The sequence below is a fragment of the Pelophylax lessonae genome, assembly GCF_965119305.1.
Source record: "Pelophylax lessonae genome assembly, chromosome: 5".
Classification (NCBI taxonomy): Eukaryota; Metazoa; Chordata; class Amphibia; order Anura; family Ranidae; genus Pelophylax; species Pelophylax lessonae.
Genome location: NC_138772.1, coordinates 117,863,560 through 117,885,763, shown reverse-complemented (window position 1 = coordinate 117,885,763; position 22,204 = coordinate 117,863,560). Strand labels below are relative to the sequence as shown.

At 39.6% G+C, this 22,204-nt stretch overlaps 1 protein-coding gene across 2 annotated transcripts in view; it reads right to left on the bottom strand.

Annotated features, from left to right (window-relative positions):
- XIRP1 (xin actin binding repeat containing 1) overlaps positions 1–22,204 on the bottom strand; it is a 31,035-nt gene that overhangs the window by 8,689 nt on the left and 142 nt on the right. The window contains exons 1-2 of one of the 2 annotated variants that reach the window (XM_082258371.1): positions 3,404–3,420; positions 2,031–2,083 (exon numbers count right to left, since the gene is read on the bottom strand). The gene's annotated coding sequence lies outside the window, so the exon portion shown is untranslated. Of the gene's footprint in view, positions 1–2,030; positions 2,084–3,403; positions 3,421–22,204 lie in introns of those variants that run through there. The other variant, XM_082258370.1, reaches the window with a different exon arrangement.

The window sequence follows — 22,204 nt, the reverse complement described above, 5'->3', positions numbered from 1 at the left end:
TAACCTGCCTGATCAATTGCTGCCTTAAAAGGTGGTGTCTAGCCCATGCACATGAGATTTATTCTGGCAAGATTGGCATCTTTTATTTTTGAGTAACTTAAAGTGACTGTCATTTTAACAAAACACTAGCCCATCACTATGATAGGTTTCCACACTGATTAATAGAAATATGTGGAAGGTGGGAGGGGGCAGCAGTGCATTAGCTTTGCGTGATAGCAAAAGTATGGCTTTTCGGCAGAGCAGATGAAGTGAAAACTGCTTCCTACAGGAGCCTACAGTTTAAAGTGATTATAAAGTCTCTGTTTTTTTTTTTTTTTTAAATACCAAACATACTTACCTGTTCTGTGCAGAGGTTTTGCACAGGGCAGCCCAGATCCCCCTCTTCTCTGGTCCCTCTTCTGTGCTCCTGGCCCCTCCCTCCTGTTGAGTGCCCCCACAGCAAGCAGCTTGGAGGCACCTGAGCAGAGTCACAGCTTCCTGTGTCCATTCAGACATGGAGCTGCGACCCGGCCCCACCCCCTCTCTCTCCTGATTGGCTGACTGACTTTGATTGACAGCAGTGGGAGTTAATCATGCCACGCTGATGTCTGAGCTAATAAGGAGGGGAGCCCCTGGCAGCTGAGAAAACCCTGCAACATCACTGGCTAGAGATGGGCTCAGGTAAGTATTAGGGGGCTGAGGGGAGCTGCTGCACACAGAAGGCTTTTTTATCTTAATGCATAGAATGTGATTTCTTAAAGGGAAATCACATTCCCTTTAAGCTTGTCAGCAGGTTATTTTGTTGTTATAAGTCACTTAGAAGCATTAGTTCACTTTAACCACTTTAGCCCTGGAGGATTTGGCTGCTCAATGACCAGGCCCTATTTCGCGATTTGGCATTGCATGACTTTAACGGACAATTGCGCGGTCCTGCGACACTGTACCCAAACGAAATTGACATCCTTTTTTTCCCCACAAATAGAGTTTCTTTTGGTGGTATTTGATCACCTGTGCAATTTTTATTTTTTGCGCTATAAACAAAAACAATTTTGAAAAATAATATTTTTCACATTTTTTATATGAAATTCTCAAAAAAAATGTAAAAATCAAATTTTTTTAACATTTTATGCCAATTTGTTTTCTGCTACATATTTTTGGTAAAAATAAAATCACAATAAGTGTATTTTGATTGGTTTGCGCAAAAGTTATTGCGTTTACGAACTGCGGGAAAGATTTATGTCATTTTTATTGTTTTTTTTAACTAGTAATGGCGGCGATCTGCGACATTGCGGAGGACAGATCGGACCCCTAACTGACATTTTTGACACTTTTTTGGGTAACAGTGACATTACTACAGTAATCAGTGCTATAAATATGCACTGTTACTGTAAAAAAGACACTGGCAGGGAAGGGGTTAACATTACTGGTGATCAGTGGGTTAAGTGTGTCCCTAGGGGTGTGATTCTAACTGTGGAGGGGCGTGGCTTGTGAAGTAATCACAGTGACATGCAATCCTATATAGCAGGATCACATAGCCTCTGTGATCACTTCAGGGAGATTGACAGACGGTTGTGTTTACATCAGCTGTCTGTCTTTCTCCCTCAGCTGCGGGAGATCGCGAGTGTCCGGTAGCCATCGGAGCCGCCGGTCACACGCACTAACTCCCGGCTAATGACCGGGGTGGATGCGTGCCGCCATTGGCGCGCTCGCCCCCTACAGCCTTCTGAGTGAGCGACGTTGCCCAGGAGTGCCTGCCTGCCGCAGTAAAACTGCGGCGGGCGGGGTTAAAGTGGTTAAAATATAAAGTTATCTGGACCAAAATATGTTGCAATACATACCTTTTTAGGGCTGCTATTTGAAAAGTAACTAAAAGTGCCAACTTATAAATTTCTTGTATCAGAACAAGACATTTTGCTTCATTTTCAAACGTGGATTCAGAAATTGGATTTTGAAGTTCTTGATTGATATGGGTCACAACATTTTTTTTCTAAAGCACACTTTTCATAAAGCATAGTCATTTATTAGTTCCGATAGAAATATGTTTATCATACCTTTAAAGCTCAAGAAGTGTCTATTCTGAATGTTTGGTTGTTGTCTTCTGGATCTGGAAAAAAAAATAATAATGACTAAATCAGAACATAAAAAATACTGAATATGTTTAGTCAAACAGCTACTAGAAGGCATGTCTTTTGTATGTGTGAATGGCAATCAGCAGCCTTGAACAACTGTTGTAAGACCATAATTACCTCACAAACCAACTGGAGAGAATATTGTAATAAAAGCCAGGGGTATGATTTACAAAACGTAAAGTAAAGTATAATGTGTTTTCTTCCAATCCAAACACCTAATCACGTGCATGGGAATTTAAGAAAATATAACTGTATTATTTTAAGTGAACACATATTATCTTCACTACATTGCACACTTTAGTAAATCTATCTTTTTGTGTTTGGTACATTTACATCCATCAGTGACATGCCCACAATTTTCAATGTAAACTTTAAAAAAAAGGAATATTCCTGATTTTGCATTGATATTAAAGCAGTTAAAGTGGAGTTACGGCCTATTTTGCAACTTTAGTGATTCCTGGAGTGCTCGCTATGCTGATCAACAATTGGGCATTTTCAATTTTTTTTGGGGGGTCCCTTACCTTATTTTTAGGGCATTTTTGATTGTACTTCCTCCTTCTCCCCCCTCTGTGACCACGGCCACCGACGTCACTTCCGCCTTTGCATTGCATCCTGGGAGCTGTTTGTCATAACTCCCAGGAGGCTGAAATCAGGAAAAACTCCCAGAACTCTCCCTTGAATCAGGAGGAAGGACACAGCAGATTACACTGCGGCTTCAGATACCCACGTCTAAGATGGCCATGCCCAGACAGCGATTTTTAAAAGTAAGATTTTGACTAAAATCCAATACTGTACACCTTGTAAGTATGAGAATAGTGGTTCTGTAAAGGGCGATGTATTAGTATTATAGGGATATTTCTAGTTAAAAAAGGTATTTGAGGCCGGAACTCCGCTTTAAGCGTATCCATTCATCTGAATGTCTCTTTGGAATGCCAATAAAATGAGCAGGTAAATATTCAATAGAAATGCCCAAGAGAAACAAGTTTATTTAAATCAATGAGATAAACTTCATATCACAAACACATCAGATAGTAACTGGAAAACAGCAAAACGTATAAAATGATTTAAAAAAAAAAAAAAGGATTTATTAAAAAAATAAATGCAAAGAGTAACAAAACTGGGTATTAAAAGGGTGCAGCTATACTTTATTATATTATCATAGGAAAAAAATATTTCTTAACTGGCCTAAAGGCAGAAATCTGATGGTCTGGAATCTATTATTTTCAGCTCTTTGGGCATCCTTACTGCTCTTTTTACTGCCTTCCAAAATAAGTCAAAATTTGTAAAATACTCACTGATTTTTGATTGCCCAGCAGGTGTCTTTAAAGTATGATGACAGTCCTCTTAATAAATTTGGTAATGAAAATAAAAAATTGTGATAGCTCCCTCACAGAGGGGATAGAGCTGCTTTTCTTTGCTGAAAGCTTCTGTGATGCTGTTTTTCTGGAATGTCACGTATTTTCTCATCTGCAAGAGTGACATTAAGATTCCCTGTAAGAACAGTTTAGAAACTGTGGCTCTTTACAAGACAATCTTCAGTAAGTATTGCACTGCTACATAGCTAAGCTGTTCATACACGATAGGTGCTTATGTGTTCTGTCAGTTGCATCGCACTTGGAAGTCCATAAGCGGATCAGAGCACAGTGGGATGAATAGAGTGCAGTATTTAATATGTCAGCTCTGATACAGACAGGGAGACTGTGATTATTGATAGATACGGAGAAAGAAATCTAGGACAAGCGTGTTCAGCTATCTTCACTGTCCTTTCATCCCTCCCATGTATAGTTTGTCCTATTTGATGTGCTTTATTCCACCTGCTGTGCTCTGGTCCACTCAAGGACTGCCAAATGCAGCACATCTAGAAAGTGACTAACTTTTCTTAGGTGTACACATTGAGGCCTACTTATTGAAGTGTTTTTACACTTCCGAGTTTTTAATAAAGCTAACAGGTCATAAAGCACAAATTGCAAAATAACTGAATTTATACTCTTGTCCTGCTGCTTCTGTATTTATTCTTTAAGAGGGACCCCCCAAAGAATCTTTGCATTCTACATTTTCAGGAGCATCACCTACATCAGTACTGTGTCTTGTAGTGACATAAAGGTCGCTGGGAAGGACCACAGAATGCAGTGGGGGACCCAGCTTCCAATGCACCCCAGAGTGTGTTTAATGTGAAGAGCCTGTACAACAGCCTACAACAGAGTGAAGATTGGAGGAACGGGTTGTGGGGTAGGTATTATAAACAACCTCCTTTTGTAGGTCCTGCAGGTTCCTCAAGTTGATATTTATTTGATTTATATGATTTATATTATATCTCTTAATGCATAAACATACATATTTACACACAAATGTATATAGTATAGCATTGTAATAATATAAACTTGTACCGGATATTTCATTATATTTCACTCACACTCAAAATTTTTCTCCACCAGTCTCTCAGTCACCCAAAATGAAAGCAGCCTCTCCCTTCTTTTCTCTCGGAGCAGGAAGACAGTAAATGCAAACTTAAAGCTTTACCTAATCCTAAATAGTAGGTCCTGCTTTAACACCTCCTTAGCCCCTCTCCTTGCACTTTTGGAGTTTGTTTTGGGGAGCTAGTATCTAATGCCTCGTACACACGCATTGATAGTTGGCCGTCAATTTTCGGCCAACGTCAGATTGGCCGATTTTCAGCTTGTTAGTATGATGCTTTCGACAACCGACTCCGACTTTTCGGCCGAATAAAATCTGGTGTGCAGGCTATAACATTTTTGTTGGCCGTCACCACAACGACCGATTTTTTGTCAGTCAGTACAGATTTCGGCAGACAAAAATCTGATGAGCAAGACTGGGCATGCTCAGAGATGAAAAAACACACTGAAAGTAAACCATCACATGACATCACTTCTGAAGTAGATTTTTGTTGGCCGAGAAAATTCGTGTGCAGTCTAGAGCACATTTCAACCAACACAACAACACTGGACAAAAGTCGGCCGATCGGTCGGCCGATAATCGTTGCGTGTGTAGGAGGCATAATTTTAATAGGTACCACTTCAGCTTCAATTTTGGAACAGCCAATGCACGTAAACTAATTGCTGAAACAGGAGAGTTACTGGCCACAAACCGGTGGCCTTGACAAATGTGCTAACTTGAGTCCATTCATGGTTTTTTTTTTTTTTTTTTTTAACGCATTATTGATTGCATAGAACAGTAAAAAATATACAGTTATACATGGGTGCTTAATCATTCAAGACATATGTACACAACAATATCAATATGGACACTGTAAGTCCCCGTTCACACTAAGGCGACCTGTGAGGCGACCTGGTCGCCTCACAGGTCGCCGTAGGTCGCCTTCCATAGGGAAGCTGCGGACCCGTTCTAATAGGAGCGACACAAGTCGCTCCGACTTAGAAAAAGGGTCCGGAGCTTCTTTGGGGCGACTCGGAGGCGACCGCCATAGACTTCAATGTTATGAAGTCCGTGGTGGCCACTCCGAGGTCGCCCCCCGAAGTCGGATCGCCCCTGTGTGAACAGGGCCTAAGAAGAAACAGCAGGAGATAGTAATCAACATTTATAGAAAATAAATGACATACTATCCTATCTGAGGTAAGTAGAACCGAAAAAGGTCTACAGTCGATGGAGTAATACAGAGTACTGTTATTTTAACAGAAGCCCTGATGAAGGGGAAGTTTTATCATCCCTGAAATGTGTTGGCTGTTTTTTAGTTCAAACCAATAAATTAATTTGAACTCTTTTATTCTTTGGTCTGGCACTAATTCCATTGGTGCATATTTCTAGCTGCAGCCACTGATTAGTGTATTCTGACAGTAGGGGGTGCCACTGTCAAAATACAATGTCCTGGCAGGGAGGATTCCTCCATCTATGTTGTTTGTGTGGATGGGGGAATCTTCAATTTTTTTGTTCAGCCCACTGGCTGAACGAGAAAAAAAAAAAAAGTGTGTATGGCGAGCTTTAGCTTCCGATAAGGTTGGTCCACCCATAACAGAAATTTTAGATTTCAGCTGATACAGAAGAGTTGAGGTGTGTGTAAAACTAAAACCTTTTTTGTTTTGTATTGAGGTTAAAACATCCACCAGGTTTTTATTGCTGTCTGTGTCCCCACTGAGGAGATTTAGCCCAAATCCGAAACTTTGAGTTGTTGCCAGAGCAGGTATATCAGAGGGATTTCCTCTCACTTCCTGTTGTGTCTACGGAACAGGATGTGAAGGAAAACGGAGTAAGGAAATTATATGATTTTATCATTTCCTTACTCTATTTCCAACACCAAGCAGTTTCTTATGGCTTCAAGGTATTGGGGGGCTGCTGGGGAGATTTTTGTGCTTGAGTTTCTGGGACTTCATGTTGGCTGTGGCCAACATGGGGTTTCTCATTTTCCCTGTTGGTTTTTCCATTCATTTTATATAATGCAGATTGTGACAGGAAGATTATACAACGGTGGGCAGAAACACAGAACTCTTCTAAAGGGGCAGGAACAGGGTCACAAATTATGGTAGGGAACTCTCGCTGCTGGAGTGTACTCAGTCCCCCAAACTCAACAAATAACCAAAATATTTGGGATAGACTGATCCTTTCAAGTAAACCCAGAGGATGCCTATTAAAAAAGCTACCATTTTCTACAGCTTTCTTTACCCTTGTAAAGGAAAAATGATCCCATAAAATAATTATAATAAATAATAATGCCGGTAATAAAATAAATTACAGTGAGGCTCATGAAGGAGGCTCTGTCAAATGAGGGCTTTGTGTGGCCCCATGAAGCAGTGATGCCCGTGACATAAGCATCTTGGAGAATCATGGGGCACCATAAAGCCAGTTTCCCTTGTACCCTTGGTTTTTATGTGGTTAATCCGTGGCTTCCTATTTACTTTCTATTAGGGTGCACATTTTTTGTGCGTTTTCTGAAAGCGCACCAAAGATGCAGCACTTTTAGAAAATGCACCAAAATTGTGCAACCTAATAGAAAGTATATGGGAAACTAAAGGTTAACTGTATGAAAACCGAGGGTACACCCCTGCTGTGGCCACACTGCAGTGCAGCAGTGTGAAACCAGCCTTAGCTGTAGACATTGTTTTTCTTATACAGACATGGAGCATGCACAATGCAGTGGCAATGCTGCAGAGGTTAACTGAGCCTTCAAACCATTGCCATTTACAATCAACTTATCATTTTAACATTGTGGGCTTATTTATTTTAATAAGTTTGTATGTAAATGGGAAAACATTCGCCAGAAAAGCTGAAAGCTCAGAAGTTGGAAAGCTGAATTATTAAAGTGGTTCTAAAGGCAGAATGTTTTTTTTTTTTTTATCCTAATGCATTCTACAGTATGCATTAAGATAAAAAATCTGTGTGCACCAGCCCCCCTAAGCCCCCCTAATACTTACCTGAGCCCCATCTCGATCTATTGATGTCAATCAAAGTCAGTGAGCCAATGAGGAGAGAGAGGGGGGGGGGTGGACACACAGAGCAGCGGCTCGGGTGCCCCAATAGCAAACCTGTTTGCTCTGGGGGCACTGGGTAGGAGGGTGGGGCCAGGAGCGCAAGCGAGGGACCTGAAAAGAGGAGGGTCTGGGCTGCTCTGTGCAAAACCACTGCACAGAGCAGGTAAATATAACATGTTTGTTATTTTTAGACTTTAGTATCACTTTAAGATTGACTTCTGAACACATATAATTGTTCTAAAAGCATATCTTCAGCCAAAACATGTTTTTTCTAGTTTTGGATGAAGTGGTGAGGGGTTTGAACCCCTGTCATGTTGCAATGGCTGTTTCTGTCTCTGCTAGGGACAATACTATTCTTTGCTTGTCTTTGTGACCACTATCACTAAAGCAGGAATAGAGGGTAAGTCTTCCAAAAGGGACACTTGCTCTGCTAATATCTGAAATGGGATTTCTCTCCCATTGGAGAAATTTTCTATCTTTTCTCTCTCTTCTGGTTGTGTCTGCAGAACAGGAAGTAAAGGGAAATATCTCCAGAGGAACAAAGATATAAAAAACTGGCCAGGATTCTATTTCCTACTCTATCCACAATGAAAAATAAAACGTTTTAACATTAGATACACTTTAAAATCAGCATCATCCAAATTCAACAATCATGTGTGCCTGTGAATTGCTGCCTTTGCTCTGATAGAATGATGGGGCCTATGCAAGTTCACATTTTAGTCATTAAAGTGACACTAAACAATAACCTTATTTTCCAGAAATCATCCATATACATTTACTACTTAAAGGGGTCGTTCCCCCTAACACTAAAATTGCTACATCTACAGGCATCCAAGATCTAAGACTAAATCTGGATACACACTATAAAAATTTTGTTGATTGATTTCCTTTAGATTTACCTTCAACTATGTAGTGCAAGGGCCTGCATGATTGCATAAAAATTGAATGTGTATAGGTCTGACCTTATATTATATGGTTTTGGTAAATCTAAAGTAAGTTGTATAGTGTGTATGCAGCTTTACCTATTTAGCCCTGTAAAGAAGAAATCAGCGGCAACTGTCAGTGGTGGCTTCGCTGTGGAGGTGGGTGCCGAGGAGGCAGCTGACAACGGAAGCCCCATAGTAACTCTATGGGTGACGTCACTTCCCAGGCATTTCATAGCCGTTGTTGGCTGTGTCCTCTGCAGAGCTTTTGCTGCTGGAGACCGGATCAATTCTGCTTTAAAAAAGGTATGTATAGCGATTTCTTCTTTACAGGGCTAGATAGGTTAGTCTTAGATTGTGGATGCCTGTAGATGTAGCAATTTTAGTGTTAGGGTGGACTTACTCTTTTGGCACTTCTCCACTGCAAGTACCGGCTCGACTCCACTCGGCACTGCTTGGCTCTACTGGGCTCGGTTTGCTTTTCCACTGTTGTAGTACTTAGTAGTAAGTGGGTGGGATTACAATGATTCTCTGACCAATCAGTGGCTAGTAGTGACAAACAATCAATGCTGCATGCAAAGGATTGCGGGATATGGTATCGGTACGGCCTGCTTGGAACCCCAACCGAGGTGGTACTGTTTAAGCAAGCCGTACTGACGCCGTACCATGTAGTGGAAAAGCGTCGCTGTACCAAACCGTACCGAACCGTTCCAACACGTACCATGCGGTACCATGCAGTGGAAAAGCTCCAAACGGAGCCAAACAGATCTGTACAATGCAGTGGAAATTTGATGGCCCTGTGGTCTATTTTTTTTTTTTGGAAAATTCTGTTTAAAAAAGTCTCCCTGTGGTCTATTTTTGATTAAAGTGTTTCTTACAATGTTTTTCCCCTCCTTGTATGTTCTCTGTGACCTCCTGAACCTCTGTTCCTCCCCTCACTTCTGTTGGTTTGGAATGAGCAGTGCATGTTAGTTGAGGTCATGTGCACTACTCTATGTACACTACAAATCCCATAGTCCACCTTGGGAGCGAGCAAGAGAGGGTGACTACGTTCCTACATGAAGAACGAATGTAGTCACCTTCTAAAAGGAAGTCAGATCACAGCAGCAAGAAGGATATCAAAGATTTGGAGGAGGCTGAGAGCAATAGAAAGTACTTTTTTTGAGTTAAGGACACATGCTTGAGTAGATTTTTTTAAAACAGAGTTTTAGGGCACTAATTGATGTGTTAAGCCAGCGACAATTTCCATCTGTGTTTCCTCATTGTCCAGTCTGTTTATTTTAAATCATTCAGCGTGTCGTACATAAATCTCTCAAGTGGTGAATCAAATTTAGACTGGTTTCTTATCGCTAGTCACAAGATAAGACTGCCAAAATAATCATCATGTGTCCTTAAAACATTCCAACTATGTGTTTCCTTGGCCTGGATCCCACAGGAAGCTCCTGACTGGAGAAACAACAGATTTACCTCAAAACTGTGCTCAGCCGGTTGGCACTGGTGGTAACACCTGTTCCTTCATTGCTTCTGTGAAATATAGAACTCCAAAAATAGACTGCTGCATTGTGTGACCTTATCATTCTGCCAGACATGACTATATAGATAGAGAGGCCTTATACATCTATAATACAAAGAGAGTCCTGATACATCTATAATACTAAGAGAGAATGTGCAACTTCCACATTTTATATAATGCCTTTCCTTGCCAGAGCCAAAGCTGTTCATATTTTTGGCACTGTACGGCATCTCTTGTTGTTGCACTAGGGCACCGCTTGCAATGCTTTTTAATACTTTAATTTGTCAACACACACATATGAGTCTGTGTGGCAATGTAAAAGCACTGCTACAAGTGCCTGTCAGTACAAGAGGATTCAGAACTACAAGTTCCAACAAGCACTGTTTGCTATGTGATATGATATGTTTTGGATATGTTTTTATATTGTAAGACCTCCCAGTAGAACTACATCAAATTGCCAAAATAATGTTACCATTTCTTAGTTGTGTCATTAAATACGTACTCCAAACCCTCTAAAATGTCCACCTTTGAAAGTACTCAACCATCCATCCGGTAAACAATATGTTAAACCCACAGTTTGTTCTGTATTTTATCGAAATCAGTTTTTGGAGCTATGATATAAAGTAAATTATTCTAATTTAGGCTGACATTAGAAAAAACAATACTTATTGATTAAATTAATTACAGAAAACTCTAATACCAATTAAGTCTTTAACTAGACAATATTTGTTTGCTGAAACTATTATAATGGTAGTATTCATGTTTATGTTTGTTTTTTCTTTTAATCATTTTATTAAAATTATTATTATTCTTTCAATTATTTTATAGACATCTAAATTGTAAAATGGTCCTGCAAACCATCGCATACAATGGATGCAAACAAAATTTCAAAAATTAAAAAAAAAAACTCATAACATCATAATGTATTGAAAAGTAAAGGCAATACCAAAATTAGTAAAATACTTTCTGTTATTAAAATAAATCTGATTATAAAAGCTATATAATAATTAGAAGCAGACAACTTGCAGCATTGTAATTAGACCAAGCCTAGCAGGCAGAGCTGATCATAGTGGGAGTAGTAGTACTGCAGCAGGCGAGATGACATAATATATACTTTAAACAAAAATGTCTCAAATTGACACTTATTGTTTCTATGCAATAAGGGAATCATGACACAGTGAGAGGTTAATAATAAAAAAAGAATAGCTGTGTTGTTCTGTGCAGCACACAAGGGTTAAGTAGTGGCGTGGAACATAAAAACCCACCTGTTTGCATCCATCATGGTCCTGTGTTTTTGTAGAGTGAGCAGGAACACCAACAGTGGTGCCCTGCCTGTGTCTATAATACAAAACTGCAAACTCAGCATAGCCCATCCAGACTGGGCACCCAGAACTAGTCATCTGCAGTCACCTCCTGTAATCCCCATCCCAGAGACTGGACACAATGCAGCCCTGCCAGCTTCATGTTGTTGGTATTACTCATGGCTGCCCAGACATCATACTGCTCATGTCAGTCCAATGTTTTCTGTTAGAGAGCACAATAGACCCAACCCCAGTTCTGGCTATTCATTTTGATTTTATTTTTATTTATTTTTTGTTTTGGGTAGAAATAAATGTAGGACAAATTATTAAAAAAAAAAAAAAAAAAAAGCTGATGCAGGGGGTGATTTACTAAAACTGGAGAGTGCAACATCTACTACAGCTATGCATGGGAGCCAATCAGCTTCTTGTTTTTTTTTGTTTCAAAGCTTAATTTAACAAGTTGACGTTAGAAGCTGATTGGTTACAAGCACAGCTGCATCAGCTTTTGCACACTTCAGTTTTAGTAAATCACCCCCTGTATCAGCTTTTTTTTAAATAATTTGTCTTACATATATTTCTACCCAATAAAAAAATAAATAAATAAATAAAATCAAAATGAATAGCCAGAACTGGGGTCTATCTATCTATCTATCTATCTATCTATCTATCTATCTATCTATCTATCTATCTATCTATCTATCTATCTGTCTGTCTGTCTGTCTGTCTGTCTGTCTGTCTGTCTGTCTGTCTGTCTGTCTGTCTGTCTGTCTGTCTGTCTGTCTGTCTGTCTGTCTGTCTGTCTGTCTATCTGTCTGTCTGTCTGTCTATCATTTGTACATGTTTGCATTGAACATGTTTTGTAAGTTGATGTTTTGCAAATTATGGCTTTTGTATAAATGAAATGTAATCCAATTAAATAGTACATTTCAGTTTTTTAAGGAAGATACCAGAGAATTCAACTACCTTCCCAGTTTTATCCATTGTGAACCCCAGAGCTGAGATCTCTGCTTGGTTTTTGATTACTTAAAGTAGTAGTAAACCCAAAAGCTAAACTTTATTATATTGCAGTCTACCAATTCTTAGATGTGATGGATGCATTCATTTTCTTTCTTTTAATTTCACCTGATGATCCAGTCAATAAGTCTGTTGTTTTTCAAAAGAACAAGATGTCTTGCAGAAATATAAGTTACAGGGATGAGACAAACCATTTACCACTGACAGGGGTGCTTACAACTACCTGCTTTTATTTATTCATTTAAATAAAATTGTCCCAAAAGGAAACAGACTGTTTGCTGTAACTGCTTATAAAGTGTTGACCTCAACCCAATAGAACACCTTTGGGATGAATTAGAGCAGAGACTGCAAACCAGGCCTTCACGTCCAGATCAGTGCTTAACCTCACAAATGCGCTTCTGGTCAAACATTCCCATATAAAATATAAAAGGGCAGCGCTGAAAAAAAAAAAAAAAGTTCAAATAAGGTCCACATTCCAGAAAGGTGCTTAAGTGACAGTGCTTTGAAACGTGTATGAAGACAGAGATGTCCAGATATCAGTAGTCACCAATGTGACAAGCCCACCACGAATAAAGGTATTGCTCAGGAATCTTCAATATGAATATGGATATCCACAATGTATCACCACAGTTCTGATGGGTATGGACCTCGCCTTAGATGAACCGTATCTCCAGGTTTAGGCTGATCGCTCCATCTGTGCAGTGTTTGTACACTGGATGAAAAAGTACTGGGCAAAGAACTTGTGTCTTTTCTTTGCCCAAATAGACAAACCTCACAAAGCATTACTTAATGCTTTGGTGGTGATACATTGTGGATATCCATATTGAAGATTCCTGAGCAATTGGGGTCTCTAAGCTGTTGCTAATTATCCTTGCATGTATGACCCATTTACTGTATGGTACCTGGGTCCACAGCTTCTGGTAAGCGCAATACCTTTATCCGTGGTGGTGGGCTTGTCACATTGGTGACCACTGGTATCTGGACATCTCTGTCTCCATACAAGTTTCAAAGCACTGTCCCTTAAACACCTTTCTGGAATGTGGACATTATTTGGACTTTTTTGTTGTTATTCAGTGGACTTTTTAACATGAACTTTATTATTTTTGATTCTCCACGAGTGTGTATATATGATCACTATATATATATATATATATATATATATATATATATATATATTTTATCAGCGCTGCACTTTTATATTTTATGTGTGTACACAATTTTTAGTTGATTGTGGTGCTAGCAGCTTTTTGATTTTCATCAAATTTTTTCATTAGCACAGTATTATTATTTTTCTATTCAAACATTCCCATAGACCAGGGGTGGGGAACCTTTTTTCTGCCAAGGGCCATTTGGGTATTTATAAAATCATTCGGGGGCCGTACAAAATTATCAACTTAAAAATGTGCCTGTTATATTTGGTCAAACATTTAATTAACTCACCCCTAATGTGATGTCTGCAACTGCTTCTCTTTGGTGAGGTGTGTGATGTTAGCTGGTATTGATGTTGCTACTCGCAACTGGTTTTCCAGGTTTGCGTCGGTCAGTCTGGAGCGCAGTCGACTCTTTGCGGTGGTAAGTTTTGAAAAGAACTGCTGGCTGGTACTGCTGGTGGGTAAAGCTGGCTGGTACTGCTGGTGGGTACTGCTGGCTCTGGCTGGTACTGCTGTGTGTGCTGCTGGCGGGAAATGCTGGCTAGCAGCAGCGCCGCACTCGAGGAAGAGGCGATGTTTGATGTATTGGTCACAGGCGGAGTGCATTTGATATCACTCCGCCTGTGACTCACTCAGACTATCAGAACGGAGTAAAAACTATACAGGAAGCACTGGCTCCATTCTGACAGATCAGCTGAGAGACACAGACTCAGCTGCATGGGGGGCCAGACCAAATGACATTGAGGGCCGCATACGGCCCCCCGGCCATAGGTTCCCCACCCCTGCCATAGACACACTCCTAAACCTTGTGGACAGCCTTCCCAGAAGAGTTGAAGCTGTTACAGCTGCAAAGGGTGGACCAACTCAATATTGAACCCTACAACCTGAGAATGGGATGCCATCCAAGTCCATGTGCGTGTAATGTATATAATATTGGTGGTGGTCAAGTATATTTAATAGCTGTCCAGATATCTTTAAACTTTTACGGATGACGCACTGTGTGCTAATGTATAGTTGTATTTTAGTTGTATTCAAATTATTATTTTTTTTATATACCATATATTTTTTATGAGAGCTGGAGATTAGAGTGACATTTATTCCTAGGATTTTAAGCATATATTAAGTGCCTCTGCCACCCACAGAAGTATACCCATAACAGCCTTCTTTAGTCTAGATGTCTTTTGATCTGCACTTTTATTTCATGAATCTGAACTAAACAAAATTAGAAGGAGAATCTCAAGTTGCAAACTGTAGAATTTATCACTCAACAAGTGTTGCAGCCAACGTGTAAACTTGTCACAATATTTGCCCTGGGTGTAATGTGCCTGGCAGTCAGTGATAAATGAAGAGGCAGCCTGGACACAACTCCCTTGCACTGAATGGAATATGTGCTTTGACAAAGGCCTCAGTAATCTCTGGCGCCTCTGCTGTGGCCTGTCTTGTGGAATTCTCATAGATGGCTAGGCACCCATAATAGCGGGATAAGAAACCAGTGTGTCAGTCTAATCTGGGAGACTTTATATTTGTCAGCCATTCATGGCCCTGCCAATTCATGGATACACATTCTATTGTATGGATGGCTGTAAAGCATGGCATTGTGTTACAGATGCCAGAATAGTTTACTCATTCTAAACTAATATAGAATAAATGCAACAGTATTTCTAAAACAGTTAGTTAGATCTTATAAAAATAATTCCTTTCAAATGTTTTCTCTGTTTGTGGTGTATCTATTTCTATGCTGAAAGCTCTTCAAAATAACATTTTTAAAGCCCACCTCCAGCCAAAACTCTGCAATAAAACTCTATAAGGTATAAACTACTAAATATACCTAATATATATACCTAAACTACTTCTATAAACGACTTGAATTTTCTATATTTATTTTCTTAAATCTGGGCTTCCCTATTATTATTATTATTATACAGGATTTATATAGCGCCAACAGTTTGCGCAGCGCATTACAATATGAAGGAAGACAATACAGTTACAATACAGTTCAAAACAGGAGGAACTAGAGGGCCCTGCTCGTTAGAGCTTACAATCTATTAAGGCCCGTACACACGATACGAAAATCGGAAGTAAAATTTCGTCCGATGAACGATCTGCCGATTTTCGGATTGTAAAGCCTCGTACACACGCACCGATTGTTGGCTGACCGATCGGCCGTCTTTTGTCCAGTGTTGTTGTGTTGGTTGAAATGTGCTCTAGACTTGCACTGGACTTTTGTTGGCCGACAGAAACCAACTTCAGAAGTGATGTCATGTTCTGGTTTACTTTCCGTGTATTTTTCTTCTCTGAGCATGCCCAGTCTTGCTCATCACATTTTTGTCTGCCGAAATCTGTACTGACTGACGAACAATCGGCCGTTCTGTTGACGGCCAACAAAAACTTTATAGCATGCACACCAGATTTTGTTCGGCCGAAAAGTCGCAGCCGGTTGTCGGAAGCATTATACTAGCAAGCCGACAATCGGCCGATCGGACGTTGGCCGAAAATTCACAGCCAACAATCGGTGCGTGTGTATGAGGCTTTAGTATAGTGCTTTCGACAGCCGATTACGGATTTTCGGACCGCAAAAACTGGATGTGCAGGCTATAAAATTTTTATCATACGTCAACACAACGTCCGACAGTACAGTTTTCGTCCGAAAAAAACGTAAGAGCAAGACTAGGCATGCTCAGAAACGAAAGAACACATACAAAACAATTCAACACATGGCATTACTTCTGAAGTTGAATTCTGTCGTACAGGAATTTTCCTATGAAAGTAACCTCTTCACTTTCCATATGAGACTAGCACGCAACAAAAAATGGACAACAGATCTTTCGATAATCTGATCGTGTGTACGAGGCTTTAGTAGTTATTGACTCTGCCTTAAATATTTGGAAATTGTCTTTTATTTATTTTTGGCATAAGTACCTTTTTTAGTTAAAATTCCCACCACTTCCAGGTCCTATATCTATATAGGATACAAAATAGGTGACATACTTTATGCAATGATTATCCTTATACATGTTTAGATTCTATTATGGTTTCTTTTCAACTACCATATGCAAAGTGCGTCAGCCATGAGTTTGGAGATGGACCTGTTTCTGAGAAAAACTATTGGGTCCTCCTTCTAACCCCTGCACATGTTGAAGTTTGAGATCAATCCTCCATCTACCTAGGAGGACAGGAGGTATTTTGCTTATTAGTTTTGAATATATTAATTTGATATGTACTTTGTGAATGTCCATTTATTACTCTTTTAATAACTTCAATAGTATTTTACACTCCTGATAAAGCAAATTTTACAGGCCAGGAAACATATTGAGTCCAAGGTTGCCTACTGAAAACAGTCAAAAAGTAACTGGATAATCCATGTATCGGGCATTATCCTTGAGTTGCCTTGTATAGAGCAATAGCTTGCTAAGATTTAATTACATTGTTCCTTTTTACCAATATGTGATGTTTTTAAGTAGTAATTTATATAAATAAAATTATTTTAATTTTAAACAAATACTTGTCAGTATGTAGTACCTCAAAAGTACAGCTATTCTTCACAGTTACTAAGATTGGTGTTTATATTTATGGATGTAGCACAATTTTTAGAGCCAACCAATATCTATAATACCATCCACAAAAGATAAAAACTTCTATTCTGTGGCTCCCATACCATAAACTAAGCAAATCTGTAGTCACTTGCAAGTAGTCTCCTCCATAATACCAGCATCTCTCTGGTCCTGCATGCATTGTTAAAGGGAATCTGTCACTTTTCCCATTTAGGGTTCTGTACTCCCCTTTGTCCCACACCCACTGATACCTTCCCTGTGGGCTCCTGCCATTCTATTTGCCTGTAGAATTGCTAAGTTATAAGCCCCATGTCAATCAAAGCTTGCACAGGGTTAATGACTTTCCCATGTGACAGTTTTGGGCCTAAGGATTGGAAGCTTGTGTCTCAGTACTGTATTCTAGGAGCAAGGGGGAGAAAGCCGTACCTGGAAGTAATGGTTACCCCAGGCTCCAACAGGCAATTGAGGAGTGGGGCAGTGTAGAGAAGGTATCAGCGAGTGGGATTTGAGATGCTGTTTCTTGTTAAGAGAACCTGTCACTTTGTCTTTTATTAATCCTAAAATAAAGTGCCTAGGTTAACTTCAAACCTGGGTGATACAATAAAGCAAAAAGCCACCAGGTCATACTCTTCTCTTCATTTCTCATTTCTCACTCTATACTGAATAGGTAAATGATGAAAGCATGAAAGGGCTGATTACACAGGAATGACTTGCTCCCTTTTTCTTGTAATGCAGAACGAGTTTTTGGAAGTAAAGGATAGTACACACTATAAGAAAATTGAGCAAGAATTTTTGTCCAAAGAACTTTCGTACGATTTTCGTATAGTGTGTACACAACTTTCTACAGCAGATTCCGACCTGAACGAAAATTTCCGAAGAGACAAGCTTCAAAGAAAAATCTTAAACCAAAGACTGTGCATGATCAGAAAAAATAAACAAAAAAAAAGCCTTTGTCGTACGAGAATTATTGTACAAATTTTCTTTCATCGGTTCCAATTTGCTGTGAAACAACGAGGAAAATCAGACGATCGTTCACCAGATTCTCTTATAGTGTATACCCCACTTAAGAGTGTAATTCACACTGTGTGGAAGGAGTGGGATCTGCTTGCACTATGATAGCACTGGGGTTTGCCTGTTGGTAGATTGTTCACAGTGCAGCTAAACATGTTCACCTTAACTGCAGGTGACACCACTGGCTTTGGGAAATTATGCAGCCTAGAATGGCCAGAGAATGGCATCTGAAGCTTCTTATAAAAGTGTCTAACGTTATGATGGATCCTTTAAAGGCTGTACTGTACACAAAGGTTTAGATGCTTGTACCATATTGCTAAATAAACATTTTCTACAAGTAAGTATATATATATATATATATATATATATATATATATTTATTTATTTTATAATTCCAGAGTCCTTACAGCACAGATTCTTGTTAGGCTGACAGAATTATAAGAAAATAAATAGAAATATGTCACACCTCTTCTAGAGACAACTGCTGTGAAAGACTGATTGCAGCAAAATAAATCACACTATGATATATTTTAGTCTTTGCAAAATTATGTCTAACATAGGAATGTGGCTAGGGTATTCTAAGAGCCACACTGCACTGAGGTCCTCTGCAGCTGTCCTCAGGCTCCAGGATGTGGCCTCCTCCACCACTAGGCAGCTGTCCTGAGCTAGTCTCGTCTTCTTTACAGAAGCATCCCAGGCATTTTAAACAGAATATTATTGGCTGGCTCCAGGGCTCTATATACCACACCCATGACCACTTCAGATACTGGTGCAAAAGAAAAAACTGCTGTCCTAAAATATAATAGATGAGGATGGGGGGACCTAAAACAGGAAGAAGGATTTCAATATTTACAAAAATAGATTTTTGCATAGTTTAGGTTATAAAGTAAAAAAATAATCTAAAAGATACAATTTTAGCAGTTTTAGGATGAGCAGTTACAATTTACACTATATTATAAAAAGTATTGGTTATTACACACACATGAAATTTATTAGCATCCCAATCTTAGTCAGTAGGGTCCAATATTGAGTTGGCCCACCCTTTGCAGCTATAACTGCTTCACCTCTTCTGGGAAGGCTGTCCACAAGGTTTAGGAGTGTATCTACGGGAATGTTTGATCATTCTTCCTGAAGAGCATTTGTGAGGTCAGGTACTGATGTGGATGAGAAGGCCTGGCTTGCACTATCCACTCTAATTCATACCAAAGGTGTTCTATCGGGTTGAGGTCAGGACTCTGTGAAGGCCAGTCAAGTTCTACCACCCAAACTCGCTCATCCACCATGTCTTTATGGACCGTGTTTGTGCACTGGTGTGCAGTCATGTTGGAACAGGATGGGGCCATCCTCAAACTGTTCCCACAAAGTTGGGAGCATGAATTTGCCCAAAATGTCTTGGTATGCTGATGCCCTAAGAGTTACCTTCACTGGAACTATGGGGCCAAGCCCAACTCCTGAAAAACAACTCCACACCATAATCCCCCTCCCCAAAATGATTTGGACCAGTTCACAAAGCAAGGTCCAGAAAGACATGGATGAGTGATTTTGTGGTGGAGGAACTTGACTGGCCTGCACAGAGTCCTGACCTCAACCCGATAGAACACCTTTGGGCTAAATTAGAGTGGAGACTGCAAGCCAGGCCTTCCCGTCCACATCAGTGCCTGACCTCACAAATGCATTCCTGGAAGAATAGTCAAACATTCCCATAGACACACTACTAAACCTTGTGGACAGCCTTCCCAGAAGAGTTTAAGCTCTTATTATAATTGAGTTGGCCCAACCAAAGGGTGGGCCACCTCAATATCGAACCCTACGCATTAAGACTGGGATGCCATTAAAGTTCATGTGCATGTAAAGGCAGGTGTCCCAATAATTTTGGTAATATAGTGTATCAGGGACTTATTTATGGGCTTCAGACCTCTTACTTTGCCTGGGCTGAAGCTTTATTTCAAATTGGTACAATGAGTTCAATCAGTTAATGAAATCAAAAGTAGCAATTGGATATGGGTCTCCCTATTGCTTTTGGGGTACAACTTCTTAAGAAACAGAGATCCTGATGGGTGCATATTATATTTAAAATTGAAAAACATAAAAAAGGGAACAGGTCATAATAGAAGCCCCAAGTCTTCCATCACTAAATTCCCCATCTGCTAAATACAAGGCTATCATGCTAACCTTCTTGTTTGAATATTAAGTCACTGACCCAGAACTAAATACTTTTCTTAAGTGAATACTTTTTCTTGGCTTAGAAAAAGTAACTAAGTGGGTCAGCAGAATATTCAAAATCTAACATATACATAAATGGCAGCTTCTGTATTTCTCTAATGAAAAGTTTACTTTAGTGTATGTTAAGACAATTTTTTCACATTTTGGATAGACTGGGAAAGGCTTGGAACCCCTGTCAGATTTGTATTATTGGCTGTGTCCCTGCTGGGTAGATTCACTCACACTATTGGTCCTTGTCACCACTGTCTCTGGTCTCTGGTACAAAAAGCAATGGGAAATACCAAACATTAGAGTTGTCACAGGAACAGGGGAGGAGGCAAAATCTTCCAATGAGGAAACCTCTTCTGATGACCACTATTTTAAAAGCTGATATTCCCCTGCTTTGGAGAGATCTCTTCTAACTTCCTGTTATCTCTTCTAAATTCCTGCTTTATCTCGGGACAGGAAATAAAGAAAAATCTCCCCGGCTGGACACAAGCAGAAAATAAAAACAATTCAAAACTAAAAACAATGTGTTGGCTTTACATATACTTTGATTTTTAAAAACATATCAGAACTGAAAATAGAGCTATCATATGACATAAGGATGTGATGCTACGAAGAGATTATTTTCTTGATACAGCTGACTTCCTGTACACAATGAGAAAACTGGCACCATCTTTTTGTGTGGCCTTAACAAGATATATTTAATTTAGAACAAGGGTCCATAAGATATCTGGTTGTCGTTCTTCAAAATGCATACCAACATGACTAGTCAACATCTTTAACTTTGACTCAGACATTGCACAGATGTGGCAGACACAGTGTGAATTAATTGTTCTATGGTGATCAAAACATTTCCATTAGGTTCACTAAAATCCATTATGAGATAACACAGTGTTTCTCAACCTTTTTTCAGTCAAGGGGCACCCTTTAAAATTGATAGACAATCCAGAGGCACCGTTTTAAAATTATGGGCAGTCTCGAGGCTCCCCACTCTAAAATGTAAAAACTATTCTAATAGTTTTACACAATGCAGCAACATCCACAAGTCCAAGTAGGATGGCCAACATTATAGGTGATGTATTCTTCTAATGCAAATACACTTTTGCACACTGGTACAGACTAGTATTCCAATGTTTCTTTTCTGCCTCAGTTTTTATTGATCACTCAGCTAACGTGACCCCCAAAGCTGATGGAGAGGGACAGGGGAGGCTCAAACAAGGAAGCTTGCTATGCAGATGACTGACATCCTCCTTATCAGCTTATGATGTCATTGGTTGTTACGATGCCAGCAGCTAGTAGGTTGCAATGGTCCACAATGAAAACCTGTGGCTTTGTGTAGCTAAAAGGCAGGCTTCAGCCACACGCTGGTTTGTATACAATTTTTGGGCAATTTTTAGGCATTTTGCCAAGGCACCCCTGAAGAAACCTCAAGGCACCCCAGGGTGCCTGGGCACACTGGTTGAGAAAGGCTGAGATAACAGGTATTACTGATAATGGTAATTACTTATCATGTCTCCAGTGGGCACAGACATGTCTTGTTTTTTTGAAGCAGTACTTAAATCTGTCATATTGCAAATATCGACACACCAAGCCCTTCTCTATCCCTTTTTTTTTGTTTTCTCTATATCTCTCTCACACAAAGTTCTCTTGAATCATAAAAAACCTTAAGTCAAATAGGAGTAATGTAGTAATTAAAGTATACGTTACAAATTCTCTCTAGAGGTACAACTAAAATCAAGCAACAGAAATGGCAAACAAGCAAACAAAATGTCTCATTGGCAAATACCACAGTACACAACTCAGAGTAGCAATAGCCTAAAGGAACATTAAAAATGACTAATGACCCGCATTTGCAGCACAGTGTTAATATTCTCAGCTCCATTTACTCAAACATTGAATACCAATTGTAACAAAATGTACTAAAATTCACCATACGGATAACAGTTATAAACATGCATTCTGCTATTAAGCATCCTTATTCCT